General features: G+C 38.8%; 1 protein-coding gene across 1 annotated transcript in view; it reads left to right on the top strand.

Annotated features, from left to right (window-relative positions):
* The first annotated feature begins 335 nt into the window (after nt 1-335).
* Nucleotides 336-18,604, top strand: part of ngfb (nerve growth factor b (beta polypeptide)) — a 28,649-nt gene continuing 10,380 nt past the window's right edge. Inside the window, exon 1 of the mRNA XM_037757566.1 lies at nt 336-470. The gene's annotated coding sequence lies outside the window, so the exon portion shown is untranslated. The remainder of the gene's footprint in view (nt 471-18,604) is intronic.

Genomic DNA, 18,604 nt, shown 5'->3' with positions numbered 1-18,604 from the left:
AGAAAGAAATGAAGGAAAAATAAACTACTTTAGTAAATAGTAAAATGGAATCATGTATTCACAGAAACTTCATTTATTCTAGTAGATCCACAGTAGTAATTATAACAGTAGTAGTGAATTGTGTCATGGAAGCTTCTCTGAACGTGAACTACCATACTTTAGGATACTTAAACATATAACCATGTGAGTTATGAACCCTTGCTGGTGGCTCACAGACAGACAGGCAGACACTAGGACCTGCAGCCCTCTGCAGGCAGACAGAGCCAGCAGCCTCTGGGACGCTTCTCACTGACTTTCAGAACAATTTTCAAACAAGTGCAAGACTCAGAAAGGACTGTTTGGGATAATTGACAGAGATATTGTTCTTCCCCTCCCTGGCATCTTGTGGAATTGGACACAAACTGGAATATATTTCAGTGATCCTCGGGAGTCTTGTACATCAGTGGAGAGAAGAGAGAGCTTTTGCAGAGGTAGACTATTTTACCTTCACCTATACTGCATGAATCTACTGTAACTTATACTACTCTATATAAAAAGCAAAGCATTAAAGAAGATTAACATATTTTGCATTACATTAAAGTAATTTACAAAGAAAGGAAAGCATTTTTTTTTTAATATTGAATAGTTATGGATTTCAAGTTACACTAAAACCTCTGTTAACTATAGGTGAGAAAAAACACTTAAATATTTTCATACTTTCTGTATCTATATTTTATGATAGTTAGCTGCTGAGAACTTTATTAAAATGGTTCTGCTTTAGTGAGCTAATGAGGGTTTAGGGTTGAAGATCAGACCCAACAGAGAGCTGATCATCTCCTCCATCCCCTCAGAAACTGCTGGAGCTTAGCCTCGGGCTCATCAGGTTACAATAGCACCGATCAGACCTGCAGCCGTCTCCTTGGGCTAGGTGATATTCTCAAAGCATTCCTGCACACTTTTTGTTATTTGTATGGTATGTGTTGGTTTGGAAACAAGGAGCTGTATAGCTGCAGGGCAGTTTTTACTCAAATTATGTGTACCACACAGAGTTACAACAAATTATTGCATTCTTGACATAATAGCAGGTGATTATACTGGAGAAGACTTGCTATGCTATTTTCATAGGTACTTTTTCCAAACTGTAGATTTGTTGTTATGGGGTCGGAATTTAAACACACCTTTTATATGACATTTTCAACAAGTGTTGAATAGTTTCCAAGTATATAGTGAGTTTACAGACAGAGAGAGAGTCTGTGTTTGAGCTTCGTAGTAAATATGGGAACAGAGCAACTCATTTATAAGCTAAACCATATGGCTGTTATCAACTGGCAGGAAAAACAAACTGCCAGATCAATAGGGAGGCTTCTCTGCACTCAAACAAAAGAGGCAGTAGTCAGTTTACAACGACAAAGAGAGTGATGAAATCTGAAGGGGGGTGAGCTGAAGGTAGGATGTTGGTCTTGGTGCTTAATTAAAAAAAAAAGGAAATAACAAAAGTAGATTTTTCTCTTATACACCTCTGATGGTATCTGTGGTTGGGCTAAAGTTTTTTACATCTATCAAATGTTCATCTTTATCAATGGCAGCTTCATTTCAAGGCCAATTCTACTCTCTCTGATGAGGGGCGGAGTTTGTCATCCAGTCTTTTGAGGTATCTTTGAACTCGCGGTCACTTGTTCTGTGCGGTTGATGCTGCCTTCAAAGGGAACCTGCGGTCGTGTTTTTTGACATGGGAAGTTGAACACACAGTTTGCTTGGCAGTTGTGGTTAAACTTTCGACTGAAAAAAAGTAAAGTGGACTCTACATGACTCATTCTTGTTTTCATTTTTTTAAATGGTAAATGATTTGGGGTTTTCTGCATTTAAACAAAGGAAAAAGAAAAATGTATATGACAACTTAAAGGCTGCGTTGTGGAAACTAACTGCTTCCGATGTTTTGAATTGCACAACACACAACAACATTTGACTAAATGAAAGCAAATCTTTAGGAAGCCAAATTTTGTGAGATGCCAGGTGAGAAATATGATATCCACAAAACTATGCTAAGTATGTGAATTTTGGAAATACATTTTTTTTTAATCAAAAACATTAGGGTTGTCCACGACCAAAGGAATTCTTAGTCAATTAACACTCGTATGATTTTGTCGACTAATCAATTAGTTGATTTCATCGACAGATCTGTGAAACTGAGTTTCTCCACAAAGAATCACACAAAAGCACCACTTTAAATCTTGTGTTTACCAGAGATGTGCTCATTAATTTCTAGGAAATAAGACATTCAATAAGAAAAAAGCACAAAAAATGACTAATCATCTAAAGAAATCAATATCGATAATCTGAGACAAAGATGACCGATTAGTCGACTAATTGACTAATGGTCTTTGCACCCCAAGTCCGTATTTGTCATATGCGTTTTTTTAAATCTGTCATTCGATAAAAAACCTTACGCACGGAAACCTTGCACACTGAATCCAATGTGTTTTATTGTTCTATTCATTGTGAAAATCGCAGTGCAAAACAAAACTGAATTAATTATGTGGGTGCAATGGATTGCTTTGGACCAAGACGGGGCTAATGAATGAATTACATTAGCAAGAGGCTATCATTTAGCTGCCTAGAGGACAATCACTACGGTCCAATCTTTCCTACCTCCTTTGTTTTGCGACCATTCCCGGTTCCAAGCTGTTCTGCAATCACCTGCCACAATCGATCTTTAAATTCTGCATCTCTGTATTCTTTTATTTCCACGTAAATATGCTCAGAGCTAGTCAAGTAGAATAAAAAGTAAGAAAGACCGCGTATGATGGCCGGGTGGGGAGGTGGATGGGTCCAACAAACACAGGACTCTCAATCAGACCGATGTTCTAAACCAGTGTTTTGTTTTGTAAATTACGTTAGTGACGTTTGTCACATTTTTCAGTGACGTTTGTGACGTGTTTTCCGTATTTATGTTATGATGCTTCCGTACGTATTTGAATTAGTTTACGTATTTATTTTAAGCCCAACCATGACATTTTTCCTAAACCTAAATGTTTTTATTGCCAAAACCTAAGTGAGTGGTTTTGTTGCCTCAAACTAACTAAGAACGTTACCGTAGTTTTATTGCATGGCGTACAAATGACACACAAAAAGTGTCATACCAATGACATGCGAAAATCTTAATATGCGTCCTCAAGACATGCGGAATGTCTGTGTAACGTGCTATTTACACGCCGCCTTCCCGTGACACCGGGTTGTTTGGTGGATGTTTATCAGATGCCATTGTGGATGATGACGTTTGGCTCGGAGTGCTCAAACAACCCTCTTTTGTCTTTTAACGGATGCAAAAAACGCAGAAAATCAAACCTGTTCTGAAAACTTTAACGACGGACGAAAGTTTCAGAGTCGGCGTGTAAACGTGATTTCAGAAAACGTGAGGTCATATTTATATTTACATGTTGAAGGACTTGATGTGCAAAGAACTTAAGAGGGGCCAGCCCTATGCTGTATATTTCACTACATGTTTGATTTATGCACCATGACTACCCAAAAGCCACACAGGTCTACATGCATCTTTCTGTGTGTCGTGACTTATAATACTGTGTTGCACATTACTTGAACATCGAGTAGTGAAATATGCCTAACCCTCCCAAACTAAGGTGGTGGGGCTTTGGAAGGTGCTTTCCAGTGGCTTATCCTCAGCTGACATGTCTTCCTGACTCTTCAATTGAGAGGATATTGAGGCATAAACTCTGTCGATTAGTTTCATGGAGTCTGCAAATTAGGCCTGCACAATTAGTTTTTATTATATCAGATAATCTCTGGATTACCTTTTCAATTAAATGACCAATTGTTTAGTCCATATAATGTAAAAAAATGTCCATTATAAGTTCACAGAACCAAAGGTGAAGTCTTCAAAATGCTTGTTTGTCCACCAACAGTTAAAAACTCAAAGATATTTCATTTGCAATGATGTAAAACAAAAAAGTAGCACATCGTCACAAGCTGAAACCAGAAAATGTTGAGACTAAAGACTAAATCTTTCAGCACTACAAACCTTCCTCTCCTTAACAGAAGTGCTGCCCTGCAAAAAGAGTGAATTAATATCTTTGCTCAACTATATGTGACTAAAAAATTATTATCAGCTTGGCCAAATACCGCAGCATTATCAGTCTGGAAAATGTGCATTATACTGTATTTACATATGTGTAACTTCTTAGTGTCGTTTGATCCATGCTGCCAAAATTCTTCTGTTTTGGATCTGAGAGAAATGTTTAAATAGCGACACATGAAAAGTGTCTAGTGGAAACAGTAAAGACTGCCAGTTCTGGTTCTAATTGAATTTAAGACCACACATCGTAACTCTGATCTGTTCACATTTCTTTTTTTCTTTTTTTTGTTTCGTTTCATGAACAAAATGTGATGTATTCAATGTTAGACTTGAGCTAAAAGATGGAAAAAGAACTGGTCTTTGACCATCTCTTCTGGTATGCAGAGCAACGATGTACATCGGTGGAGCTTTTCTACATTCCTCATTGCTGGACAATCTGTTCCACAGGTGGATGATCCGGGTCTGGCAGACCAGACTCGGACTCTTAAAGACAGGTTACAGATGCTGTATGGTCCATCTGAGTAGAAGCAGGGTGTAAAGCCTTCCACATGCCTAAAAACAAACCTGTTCATGCAAAGACACATAGGTCTGCATTGTACAGTCTTTGACACCTTTTTCCTTTTATTTTGTTATACTTCTCTTTTTTCCATTCATCTGACAGACACCTGACAGTTTGTCTTTGGTTCTGTTAGGCTGTGTTATGTAGGAGATGTAATGAGGTCCAGCCCTTCCTGGCAAGACTTTTTTCCAGAGTTTGAACTACAGTACTTTTATCAAGCAATAGATTTATATGGTTAAAAGATAACCTATGTCGTTGTTTAACAAAACAAGACAGACAGCTATCAATTCCAAACCTCAATAAAAGGGGTCTTCACATATTTTCATTGCTATATCTTCTTTATTGTAATGTTTTTTTGTAATGTTTTTTTCATCGACATCTTGCACCACTTATACGTGGATTTTTTTATTCTGTTCTCACATTGCTAACCTGGTGGCCCTCTGGTCATAATCAACACTTGCTCAGCAGCACCCCAATAAAAGCTTTTATAACACATACAATACGTACAAGATGGATAGTTTGTGCAAAGTTATCACAACCTTTATTTTCCTCTGATATTTTTCTGCCATGTAAAGTAAGTTACACAACCCAAGGAATTCAGAGATGCCCAAAATTAACATTAAGTTAAGTGGACAACAGCATATTTGAGGGTCAAAGTTCAACTGAGTTCAAAGTTCAAATTTCAATTTAGTTGAATTTTGGCAGCAAAACCTGGCAGAAATTCAGTTAGTGCTGGTCACTATGGCTCTCTCCATTGTAAAGGATGGCAAAAGGGAGCAAATCAGAAAACAATAACGTGCTGTTCGCATGTTGCGTCTAAAAACACGTGGAAAACGCCAGCCGTGACGCTTTCATTCTTTTATCCAAGGTGCTTTGGAGGTTGCGCTCCTGTCGCGTCTGCCGTTACTGAGCAGCCAATAATGCATTGCATTATTGCAATGAAGATGAAATTACAGTAATTTAGCAGTAAGCTAAACAAAGTCAAAACTAACAAATGGATTTCCAGCATCGTAAATCACACATAGTGGCTTTACTGCTCGATTTGTCTGTCAATTTCTGTCACCTTTCAACCCGATGTTGGAAAGGGTGGAGCAAGTACAATAGTCCATGGGACAGATCATAAAGCTCTGGGTAGCCCTGCACTAAAATCGTTGACTTCTCCTCCATATATTTACCGTAGACTGATATTTACAGAAGACAGAAAAGATATCTGCCAGCTGGGATTGGTTGTTTGTCATACTTTTGTCACACGGGTTAAAAAAAGTTTTTTATCTCAGGGAATAGAATAAACAGCGAGAGTAGGAAAACTTAAGGTTAATGTCAACTACATTTTATTGTGCAATTTTATATTATATAATGACAATAACACCTTGAAATCAATTCAAATCGATCTATTAAAAACCGACAGTTTCTCATGTTTAGGCGTCATAATAGATAAGATGAATATTTTGATAATTGTCCTCCTCTCCATGTCCCCCAAAAGAACAGGACTGTAATTGCCTACAATTACAGAAGCTTGTGTTATCCCTCCCTGCACTGGCATCAAACCCGATTAGCCACCCTTCATGTATAATTGCATCAGCATCTGTGCTTCCATGCAGACATGTCCCATCATCTCTTGCAGCCTCAGGCACAGGTGAACATGGTACCCACTTACAAAACATGGAAAGACAAACAAGCCACTGTTTAAACCAACTGCTGCATAACGACAGTGTTATCTCTCTTAATAACTCAGGAGGAGCACTTCTCTAATATCACAGTTGACATTATTTTGAAAATCTGTCCATGTACTAAATTTATAACTGAACAGAGATGATTAAAATGTCATATAAAACGTTGTAAAAGTGAATATCTGTGATGATAAGCAGCAGAAATACAACAAGCCTGTGCTTGAGCTGTATTACCCCTCTCTACTGAAGAGCCCTGCTAGCAGGAGTACCTCATCATCTGAGAGTGTGAGTTACAATAAGGCCACACACACAGTGTGAACTGTGAATCACTCTCCTCATCCAGCACGCCAACCACAACTCAACCCTGTAACCCAACTATCCATCTGTAACTTCAGCCCTTTCAGATACGTCGCGACGCCACGTTGTTATGAGAAGGGAAATTCTCATAGCATTTGCTGCAAAACATACAATTACTTTTACATTTAAATAAGTGTTTCAAACATAGACTGTATATAAGAAGTGGACGTTGTCACTGTGACGTCACCCACTGTTTTGTGGACTGCGTTTTTTTTAAGACTCAAGTTTGGTATTTTGGCCGCTGCCATCTCTTTTTTTGGCCATCGCCATCTTGTTTTTTCAACCAGAAGTGATACGAGAGGGTGGAGCTAAGTACGACCGAAGGCTGAATAAGACATTTTTAGGCAACCAGAATATTAAAAATAAACTTTTATGAGGTGAAAACACACTTTGAAAGAGTTAAAGTTGTAAGACGAAAACACGGACAACTCCCAGACTCGACAACGCCGTGGTAGTGACCTGTCAATCACAAGGTAGCCACGCCCTAAAGCATCCCCTGCTTTATGGTCGATTTGACTCTAAATGGGACCATAATTTACTAAATGAACATCATGCTGTATTGAAGAAGACTTGAAACTAGTGATTGAGACCATAAACTCATGTTTACAAAGTTTACTGAGGTAATAAATCAAGTGAGAAGTAGGCTCGTTTTCTCATAGACTTCTATACAATCAGACTTCTTTTAGCAACCAGAGGAGTCGCCCCCTGCTGGCTATTAGAAAGAATGCAAGTGTAATGTACTTCATTATTGGCTTCACTTTTCGGACCTGGAGGTTGCCCACTGTTTTCAAACCAAAACTGTTTCCACAATCTGTAGACTGCTACGCAAATCAATGGGCTTGCCCGGTATCCAAATTTGTATTCTTACTCCACTTTCTCAAGCATGTAATTTCATCATAGGGATAGAGTGTACACAAATTGAGTAAAGGAATCTTCTTTTTGATTTGAGCCACTAAAATCAAATAAAACAAAAGCCCAGACAACCACTAACTGCAACCGGATACAAACAGTCAAATTTGCTTGAAACAGAAAATCTCAAAAACAGCACACGTATGCATTTTCTACATACACACCGCCACTTCCGTGGCGTCATTTTATTTACCCTATCATAACAGCAGGGGTGAATTTATTTGGAGAAGGTGTAACCATAATACGGAAATTGCAGTGAGGAAAACAAAGGCTGCAGTAAAATAGAGCCACAAAGGTGTCAGAGGGTATGTGAGAAGCTGTTTGATTGGTCGTAAAAGGTGCAGATGTATCACACGCTCAGTGAAGCGAGACTTTAAACAATCAATTTGGAAAGAGTTTCCCACAAAATGTCAAAGCAGAGATGGAAACAAAAAGTAGAAAAGGAAATGGAGTCCTGATTCCACAAGGAGATAGTTTAGACTGTGACGTATTTGAAGAACTGAAATAGTTCAGCTAAAGAGGTTCAGCACTTAACAAAGTCCAAAGCCAATATGTGGTACTTTTACTGCAAATGCAAGCTTTCTTCTATAAAAAACTCATTATGAGCCTCTTTGGTGAAAATGAAAACAACAGTATTTAGGACATTTGGTCACAGAGTCACCACAACGGAACAGACCACAACTCAATATCTTACAAAACAACACAGGGACTGCTGGATTGTTCTAATAACAGGAAATAACTGGGGATAAGGTTTTCAAATCAGCATGAAAACATATAAACAACATATTCAAAACAGTTTGAACTGGTGCTCTTCTATAATACTGCTGACAGTCACAAACAGAACTGTAAACTTGGGAAGGCTCGATACCACTTTTTCATTCCCGATACCGCAAACTTGACTATCTGCTGATATCGATACCAATCCGATACCATCTTATTCCCTCTCTTAAACAACTAAGCTTTTAATAATACATTTGTATCATGCACTTTGCTTAACCTCACCCAGTGGTCTAGTGGAGGGTATACGCAGGTATACGGAGTATACAGTACAGTATACCCTCCTTGGTATACCCAACATCATTGGAATATATAGGAGAGTATACCCACTTCCTCCTGAGTAACCTGTAGGCTACCATCTAGTACACCCACCTCATCAAAGACCACTACACCACTGACCTAGCATCTAAAAAACATCATGCTCAAACTGTGAAACAAAGAAATACATAACCCCCAACATTACAATTATGATTCCAGTGTGAAATACTGGATATAACTAAACACTCAATGAGCCTTTACCTCAATGGCAGTTGTTGACAGATCGTTTAGGATAATGGATCGTATCGGATTATACTTTTTTTCTGATATTTGATCCAGTGATTTTGGCCAGTATCAAACCAATATCGATAATAAGTATCGGATCGCCACATCCCTAGTTTACGAGAACTGATACTGAACCAATACAGTACCAAGTTAATGCCAACATTTTGAAAATGTGATGGTACTCGTTTTTCTACAGTATCGCAGGTACCACAGGTACCAGGGATCAGGGCTCAGGACTAACGGCGTACAATAAGATGTGTTAAAGGTAAATTGTAACGTTATCCTTGTGGTGTGCAAATGGAATCTTGTAAAATTTTGTTTTTGGCAAGAAACTTGAGGCTGATCATCTAAGATTAATAATACATTTGCAAAAAACAGTATGCAAACAGTAATAAAGGAGTGTATGTTGAAGTACATGGGATTTATTGTTTAGTTTTTTACCGTGGTGTCAAATTGGGTATCGAGAATTGTGGACTTTCACTGGTATTGGTATCAGCTACTAAATTTCTGACAGTGCAACATCACTAGTGTAAATTGATGAATCCTCTACAGCAGAATAGTTGAACTATGAGGAAAAATATCTTGAAGGTTTTTCAGCAGAATCCCTGAAATGTAAATAATGTGTCTGGAGCTCCGTTTTGAAAGGATCTGCATGATTTTTGATATGACAGTAATACAATCAAGATCAGCCAAGTGTGGACACAGGAGGATGTAAAAGTCTGGCCAAATCATGTCCTTAAGTGATGGGAGAAATCAAAGCTGCTATTCTGTCCCAGCATTGAAAGCTGTATCTGATCTGGCATCTGCCGTTGTCCCGTCCTCCAATAACGTAATTGGCCGTAATCCTTAAAAAAACTGAAAAATCACTTGGATTGCACTCATCTTGAGACAGCACCGGGTCTCCGAGGCTGTTCAACTCTTAAACTGGGCCAAAGTTAATTCACAAGTAAAATATAATGTAAAGTTCATCTCAGGAGACCGAGGTGAGGTCTGCCGAGGTTTGATCATAAACTGCACGACAACACACGTCAACCCCCTTTGAGTCCTCGTTGTAAGAATTTATTTAACTAATTTGAGTGCTAAAGCGGAGCCTGTTTCTCCACTGAGCCTGTTGTGTTTACTTACGTTGTGTATAGAGATGGGCTCAGCTGTGTTTCCTCAGCGCAGTGAGACCAAACACAGACATCAGTGAGTAATGAAACTGTCCTTGTTAAATCTGGTATTTACCATTCTCATGCGGTGGTTTCTGTCATATTTTGCGTAGTTGGGTTCGGGCAATATAAAGAAAGATGACATTCTTTCTTTAACTAATTTCACTTGACGTTGTGAAGTTCAATAGACTTTGTGGCGTGTGGTATAATCTGAGTGGTTAACAGGAAGTTAAGTCCTCTTGCGGGAACTGTTTATGAATACTAAATCATAAAAGCTCCATTATAATTTCTGCAGGTTGCGTATCCGATCTATCGCAGGAAAGATAAACAGAGTTAAGCTGCTATTGTAATCCAAATGTTAGAATCAAAGTATCCACTCAGTGATAACGCTGAAGTTTCTATCTGTTGCATCACTAAAAGCTTTGGATTCCAGTCTTTGAGCCTAGATGTTGACTGACTGGCCCTCCCTGATCCGGCTCTTTGGCATCACTCAGTTCGGTCTCAGTTTGGACCTGATGTGGTCTTCAGGTCTCAGCGCCAGGCAGACTTTCACACATCTGCCTTAAATCACAACCGACTGCCAGCAGAGGCCCCATTTCCCAACCAAAGGTCATATTTTGTTGGAAACAGTTTCCCACATAGTTGTCTGATAACAGTAAAACAGAAAATTGCCTCAACTAGATGCAACAGGACAGCAGTCGGGGGGGATAAGAAAAGGGAAATTATGTGCTTCAATTGCATGCTATTATCCCTCTTAACATGTTTCCTTTGACTTGTTGCCAAAACGACAAAATACGAGATTTCACTACAACTCGAGGACAAGCTGAGGCAGGTATGCAACGGCTCAGAACCTTAAATGTAACCTTAAATCATGTGTTGCAATTTTGACATTTGTGTCGGAGCAAACCGATCCGATACCCGGTGTGAGCATGTCTGGTAACATGAGGTAACGGCAGTAAAAAACATTTTATGATGTAACTTAATAAACGTGTTTGAATATGTTATAGTGGTTTTGGGGCTTTAAAAATAAGCCTGTTTCCATCCTCCTGTCAGCTCTTTACTCATTTTGACTTAAGAAAATAAACAAAATCTAACTCACATAACGCCAAGTTAGTCTGAAGATCTGGTGTGGTATCAAAAACGGCAAATGATTTATCTTAATGTTAAGGAGGACATTCTTTTCACTGTAAATTTCCAAAATTGATCTTAACTGACATTTATTGACCTCATCCTGAAAGCTGCAGTCTGTTTTATTTAGATTTTATTCCCAAAGTGAAGCATTCGATCTTCTTCCGCTCATGTTTCCCAGTATTTTCTGGATAAAATGGCACTTTTTGCAGATTCAACTTAACACAATCTGCTATGTTTCACCTCTCCGCAGTTTGTCTTCAACAGAAATTCAATGTCTTACTGTCTTTAGCCCATTGCCAGCTATCACCTACTGCTGCGCAGGGTGTTGGTATGTGGGTGTGCGCCGTTTTTTGTCGAACAGACTCCAATTTGAATACCCTGAGGGCTGCCTGATGCAAGATCCGTACTCTGAGAGAACATCATTTCTCTACAGGGCCGAGGGGAGAACTGAACTATCATTCACCTCTTTGCTTTGGACTACAGTCAAGAAATCCTTCAGTTATCATCAACAGCTCTCACTGACTGTATTAAACATAGGGCTGACCCGAATGTAGGGATGCAACGATACCGATACTGGATCGCATATCAAGCTGATAGTGACTCAAATAGGTGGATTAGGTATCGTGACAATGGGGCCGATCTATTCAATTCTAATGTATGTTTATATACTATTTACATTATATATTGTAATTTGAATTCCTGTTTAAGTTTTGACCAATTTGTTGCTGCAGTCAGATCGGTGCATCCCTACCCGAATGCTTCAAAGCTTGCCTGTTGTCATGGTATTCAGCCTCCAAATCACTATTCGAATGCTTCGATTTTCGAATACCTTCGAATATTTCTCAGTGAAGCTTGGAAGCCCAAAAAATGGTATTCGGAACAGCCCTAATTAAACTCTTCCTCTATTTAAAGTTTATTTTGTTGCCAGGGAACAAAAACATCATTATAACAAATTAACTGAACTGTCTTCACTCTTAAAGTCACCTCTTCATTCATATCTTCAATGAGCGCAAATTAAATCCATCCATCATCCATCATCTGCAACCGCTTATCCCGTTAGGGGTCGCGCGGAGGGGCTGGAGCCGATCCCAGCTGACATTGGGCACCAGCCTATCGCAGGGCTGACACATAGAGACAGACAACCATTCACGCTCACATTCACATCTACGGGCAGTTTAGAGTCAACAATTAACCTGCATGTCTTTGGACTGTGGGAGGAAGCCGGAGAAACCAGAGAAAACCCACGCTAACACTGGGAGAACATGCAACCTCCACAGAGAAGGGCCCAAAGCCAGGTTTGAACTAGCGACCCTCTTGCTGTGAGGCGTCAGTGCTAACCACTGAACCAATGTCATCTTTCAGCCCACAAATTAGATCATAAACATTTATTAAACAAGCTTTAAAATAACCTTCTTGCCGATGAAAAATATTTGCTTCAAAAGCCCCTTTAGCCTGAATACTACTACCTACTCAATGAGAGGAACTTATTTTTCAGTACTGACAAAGCCCAATAAAAACATTTTGTGTAATTAAATATAATTAATACAGCAGCTAACAACACAACATTTAACCGGCACAAAATGAATACAACACAACACAAACATTGGCCACTGCCATGGGTGAATTTAATTTTATTTGCCGATAAACTGATTGTAGTCAACGAGGCGAAAATCAGCCGATACCGATGTTCAGTCGTTAAACTCAAAGTAGAATATAGCTGCACAGCTGTGTGTATACTTTCTATTGTCTCTGCCCATTTCTTCACCATGCCTCTTAAAACAATGTTTCCTCCCTTGTGAGCCTACCTACTTGTGTGACTCATAAAAAAATACCCTCAGGAAGGATTATGCTGTACGGTTCCCATAGCAACAAAATTATGCTCTATTTACCTCTGACTGAAAACACTCTTCAAGTTAAGAGATGTTTATCATTCCTGCGTTTTCCTGTCTGTCCTTGTGTATCTATGAAATCACCACAGCACAGCTGTGTGCACGGTTAATTGATGGATTCCTATCCGTCAATTAAGATGCGAGTGGCTCAAGAAAAGGGACGTCCTGTAACAACGGCAGAAAGGCTGGAACCTAAAGCAGAAACTGAAGTCTAATTATAGCGGCACACAGCAATACGGTGACAGTCTAGCAATTTGGTCACAAAGGAGAGAAAATGATTAGAAAGTTTGTTGACAATGTTGAAAATAACTGGGCGGCATGGTGGTTAGCACTGTTGCCCCACAGCAAGAGGGTCACAGGTTTGACTAAAATAGTGCAAGTTAGAGTTTAGTGATAAAAGAGATCTACTACATGTCCAGCACGAAAAGGCTTCTTGCTTTAGGTGTGTCATTTTACACCACGTAGTCTGTACTGACTGCAATGTAAATGTTTCTGTGTTAAAATGCTATACTCAGAGTTAGTGACATAGAATAAAAAGTGAGAAAGACTACTTATGGCGGGCGGGAGCGGAGGTGGATGGGTCCAACAGACACAGGACTTTCAACCAGGAGACCGGTGTTTTGTTTTGTAAGTTACATTAGTTACGTCTGTGATGTGTTTTCCGTACTCATGTTACATTGTTTCTGTATGTATATATTACAATTAGTTTAAATACTTATTTCAAGGCCAACCATGACATTTTTTCTAAACTTAAGTGAGTGGTTTTGTTGCCCCCTGCTGGTGCAGCACCTTCATGCATGTGTGTAATAATCACGCCTCTGCGAGGCAAAACGTGACACTGACACGCTATCCTCTGGTGGACAGGCGGGTTTTTTACACGCTTTGGTGTTATATCGCGTTGACATGTCATCTCTCTGTCAAATTAATTTCACATAGATTAGATAAATGCAGCCTTAAATATGAAGGGAAATGTTTACAGTGACATTTACAGTCATTTGTTTGTGTTACAGACTTTTGTTTTGATATTTTTTCACACCAAAAAGATACATTAGCAATCAAATGATGTTTTGCACAGTTGTGCACAGAAAATTGGAATAAATTAATTGAAAGTTTCATTGTAAATTAAAGTTATAGAATCAAAGTCATGGACAATTTGCACTATGTTGCAGTTTCAGTTTCTCCTTTGGACCTACATTTTGGTAAAACCCTCAACGCGATAGCACAAATGGCGAACTGTTTATAATTTTTTTTTTTTTAGTTCTAAAGTTTGAATAATTGCTATAACACCACCACCAGGAGAAATGTCCCTTTATTTGAGCATATGTTATTCAGGACCAGACTACATGGGAAGGGAGTTTTGGAAGAAAGGAACGAGGGAAAAGAAAAGAAAGACAGAAAGCTTTAAAAAAACAAACATACTAGTTTCTATCATAATCAGAGACGACAGCATTCATATATTTCATAAAGATCCCCACATTTTACTGCGGCTGTCATTCCAACAACCTCTGAGTTTGAGGGCTTGAATTCAACACAAAGCTCTGCAGTTTTGCATGAATGACCGCAGCAACGTAATGAGCAGCATGTCATTCAAAGCCCACTGGTGGCTTTCAGATAAAGTCACCTGCACCTCCCGTCCTCTCTGAATGAGAGCCAGCCCCGCTGGATCGGGTTACTAGAAGGGCTGTGTGACTTTTACCATATGAATGAAGCCACTGCCACGTTTTTTCAGAGGGAGGTAGATTGTTCGTGGCCCTGCAGACTGGATTGTGTGCCACCAGGCTGCTTGTCAAGTCATCCCAGACGCGCTCATTAAACTGACTCCATTAGAGCTAATGAGTTGTAGGTCAGTGGTTGTGGGTGGCCTCTCCATTCAGGGCTAACAGACCGCATAACTGATTCAGTTAATTCACGCCAGCAAGGGAGGAACTGTTTTGTCTGCCTCCACTGCCGTATACCTGTATCTACGGGAGCCTCGCAAGCAAACACCGAGCTCAGAACAACAGGCTCAGCACAACAGAGATAATAAACTCCCCCAGGAGGACTTGGACTCTACAGGTGGATGCTGGGCTGAAGCTGAAATGTTTTATGAGCAACAGCAGCAGCAGAGTGAGCAAGGCAGTGACCGTTTAAATAGACCACAACATTGCAAAGTACTGCCGTAACACAGTGTTGTAGTCAAGACCACCTAAACCGAGACCGAGTCATGCGACCAGAGTGTATTGAAACAGAAACAAGACCAAGACTGTGAGGAGTTGAGACCGAGTCAAGACCAAGACCAGACCAGTGCGAGTCCCACACTGCATGACACACTTACAATAAAATGTGGAACATGCAAACACTCCTCAAACCTGAAAGATCTACCTTCCCATAAACAAACAAACGCATAATTCACCTTTTTATTAGGGCTGTGTATTGGCAAGAATCTGACAATACGATACGTATCATGATACAGGGGTTACGATCCAATATATTGTGATGTACTGCGATACTGTAAGCAAGCCGATATTTAGCGATTTTTTAAAATCTAATTTTAGGAAAGCTGTCATAGTATAAAAACACACCACCATATGCATAAAATCTGAGTAAAAAACTGTGTACTTTTTTATGCAATCATAACAGTGGAATCTGCATTTGCATTTATCACAGTCCCTGTAACATCCAACATCGTAGCACTACTTTGAGAAGGCACATACACTAAGAGGGCGCATCTCTTTGCAAAAGAAATAAAGTATTGATTGAGTTAATCTTTACATGTAAACTATTAATTAAAAATGTATTCAGTGTTTTTGAGAATCGATACAGTATCACAAAACATAATATCCCGATATTCGATATTTCCGATATTTTCTTACACCACTACTTTTTATTGCCATATATACAGTATATATATTTGTGTGTATGTATAAGTGTACCATGAAAAATGTCTTAATAAAATAATCAAAAGGCATTGCAGAGGTGAATTATATGTGCGGGGACTAATACTAACTAAGCTTCATCCCGAAAAACATATTAGACACAGCAGCTATTATGTGGCACCTATTAAGTGGACTCAACAGGAAAACTCAGACTGAGGAGATTGAACCTTTTAGCCACTAGGCTATATACCTATCAAAACATCTCCAATTATTCCAGAAATATAATATCTACTTAATCTAGATGGATCTAAACCCAGTCCCAGACCATGTTCAAGGCTGCAGGACTAGGACTATAGGGTATTATTGTGCATCATGCTTGCTGAGTGGCTCACTGGGCACTTAAATGCAACACTGTTATGGTTAAAGTGTTCACCTGACACATATATGCAACAGAGCTGAGACACACAAGCTATATGCAACAAACAATAATGATATGAATAATATTAAAGAAGTTGTTTCACATGTCCATTATTAATCAAGTGTGTTGAGACCAACAACAACAACCACAAAGGGAAATGCTGTAAAAATGAGTTCAGCCCCAGGAACACTCATGAATATTCTCATCCCTCAGCAGCATTAAAATACTTGAGACCAACAACAACCAACTAAAACTGAGCTCAGAAACAACAAGAAATGAATGCACAATTAAAACACAACATAGCAGATATCAGCAGCCTGGAGGCCTCATGGCTTGTTCATTTCCAAGCACACAAACACCAACCAAACAAAGTCAAAACATCAATAAACATGTTAGCATCATAGGTTAGAATAAGAAGCCGTTACTTAGCTGATGAAGAGAAGCATTGATGGAGTTATTGAGCAGCCAGGAGGTCCAAACAGTTTGTTTCCAGGCCTGAAGTGACATTTAAGGACTACAGTTAAGGCTGAGGATGGAGTCCTTGAATGCAGCACAATAATCTCATAAAGCTTCATGATGGCTGTTGGTAGGGGGACTAATTTATGTTATTAAATGTTATATTAGTAGACTAGTCTCTGCAGCAGTTAGTAAATCAGTAAACAGTGAGCAGGGCTGTGACAGTTTAAATAACCAGCCCAGCTGGAAAAGGGTGCGTTCAATGTCCAGTTGTGAAGTGTGTCTCTGCTAATTTCATCCTTTTAGGATATCATCAACACTTCCGATGATTATTTCACAATGCTTTAGGTTTATATCTATATGGCCATCAGCTTTCGTCCATGACAAATCCGGATTTCCTTCTTTCAAATAGTTTACTACCCATGAGCCTCATCTGCAGAGATGGCTGTGGAGATTCATGTTTTTCGTAACCTCCCTGTATCTCCAGATTTGTTTAATTTTGATGGTAAATTTTTCAAATAAACTGAAGGATTAAGTGTTCTTTTATAGGCTGAGAAATTATTCTACTTATTAAACAGAATAAATTGTTTTTTAAAGCCCTTGGATTAGCTGGAAAGAAGGTTACAGTTGATTTTTTATTAGAGATAGGCCTTTAGTCCTCACAGGACAGCGGCACTACAAACATATGATCTTATATAATATAATGCAGTAGATTAAACTACCCAACAGCAGACTATATAGCCCTCCTGTTGTCTTCGGGTCAAATTGACCCGAAGACAACAGGAGGGTTAAACAGGCCAACTGATGATAATGAACAAGGCTATTATTTGACAATAATGTTTTCTTGTCTGGCTATTATTAATAATATGAGCATACTTTTGTTAATTTTTCATGACCTAATGTTGAATTTCTGTGGATTTATCCCTCCTGTTGTCTTCGGGTCAATTTGACCCGAAGACAACAGGAGGGTTAAAGTACTTAAAATTAAAAAGGCACATTAAACATCAACATAGGCCTTCACATTAATGCAACAGTAATATTAATCAATACATATATATATATATATATATTGGACCTTTTGACCATATCACATGATCCTCATCAGCAGATATCATTTTCTCAGTTGCCAAGTACTTGTAAATAGATGGTCAAATGTATTTATTTTTTCCTGACCACTTCTCATCAATTTTAGCTAAAAAAAGTTGAGTTGAAAAATAAATTATATTATATAAAATAATATAAAAATCAATACAACTGTCATGATCCCACAAGTATGAGAACAGACGTACAGTATTAATAACTAGACAAGGCCTACTATATACATTAAGAGCATAATATAGGAAGTATGAAATATGTAATATATAATATGTCCATAATAGCCTATACACTCTACATACATATTAACTACACAGTGTATTGAGACATAATCATAAATAAAGTGAGGATATAGGTTAAAGAAGTTGTTAGTAAAGGACTGGAATTATAGGCGGTGGGTATTCGGTGTCTTGTAGCAGTGAAGCATGAAATACAGTTCATGCACTCAAACACAAAACAACTCTCTTTGCTGTATACTTTTGTCCCAAATAAAAGAGGAGAGCACGACCCCAGAACGGCCAGCAGAGTTTTAACAACGCTTTGGAAATGCTCCAGAAGGATCTTGTTCCTTCTGATTCAAGAGCATTTCCTGCAGTGTTATCATTGGCACATTGTGCATCAAACATCCTGTTCAACATCATCCCTATTGTGTTTTATTGGATTAGGTCTGGGAAGTGACAGGCGTTTTCAGGAACTATTCTATATACTATACACAGAGGGGGCTT

Source organism: Sebastes umbrosus, chromosome 1, assembly GCF_015220745.1.
Source record: "Sebastes umbrosus isolate fSebUmb1 chromosome 1, fSebUmb1.pri, whole genome shotgun sequence".
Classification (NCBI taxonomy): domain Eukaryota; kingdom Metazoa; phylum Chordata; class Actinopteri; order Perciformes; family Sebastidae; genus Sebastes; species Sebastes umbrosus.
Note: the sequence above shows the minus strand (reverse complement) of the source record. Positions and strands in the feature narration are given on the sequence as shown.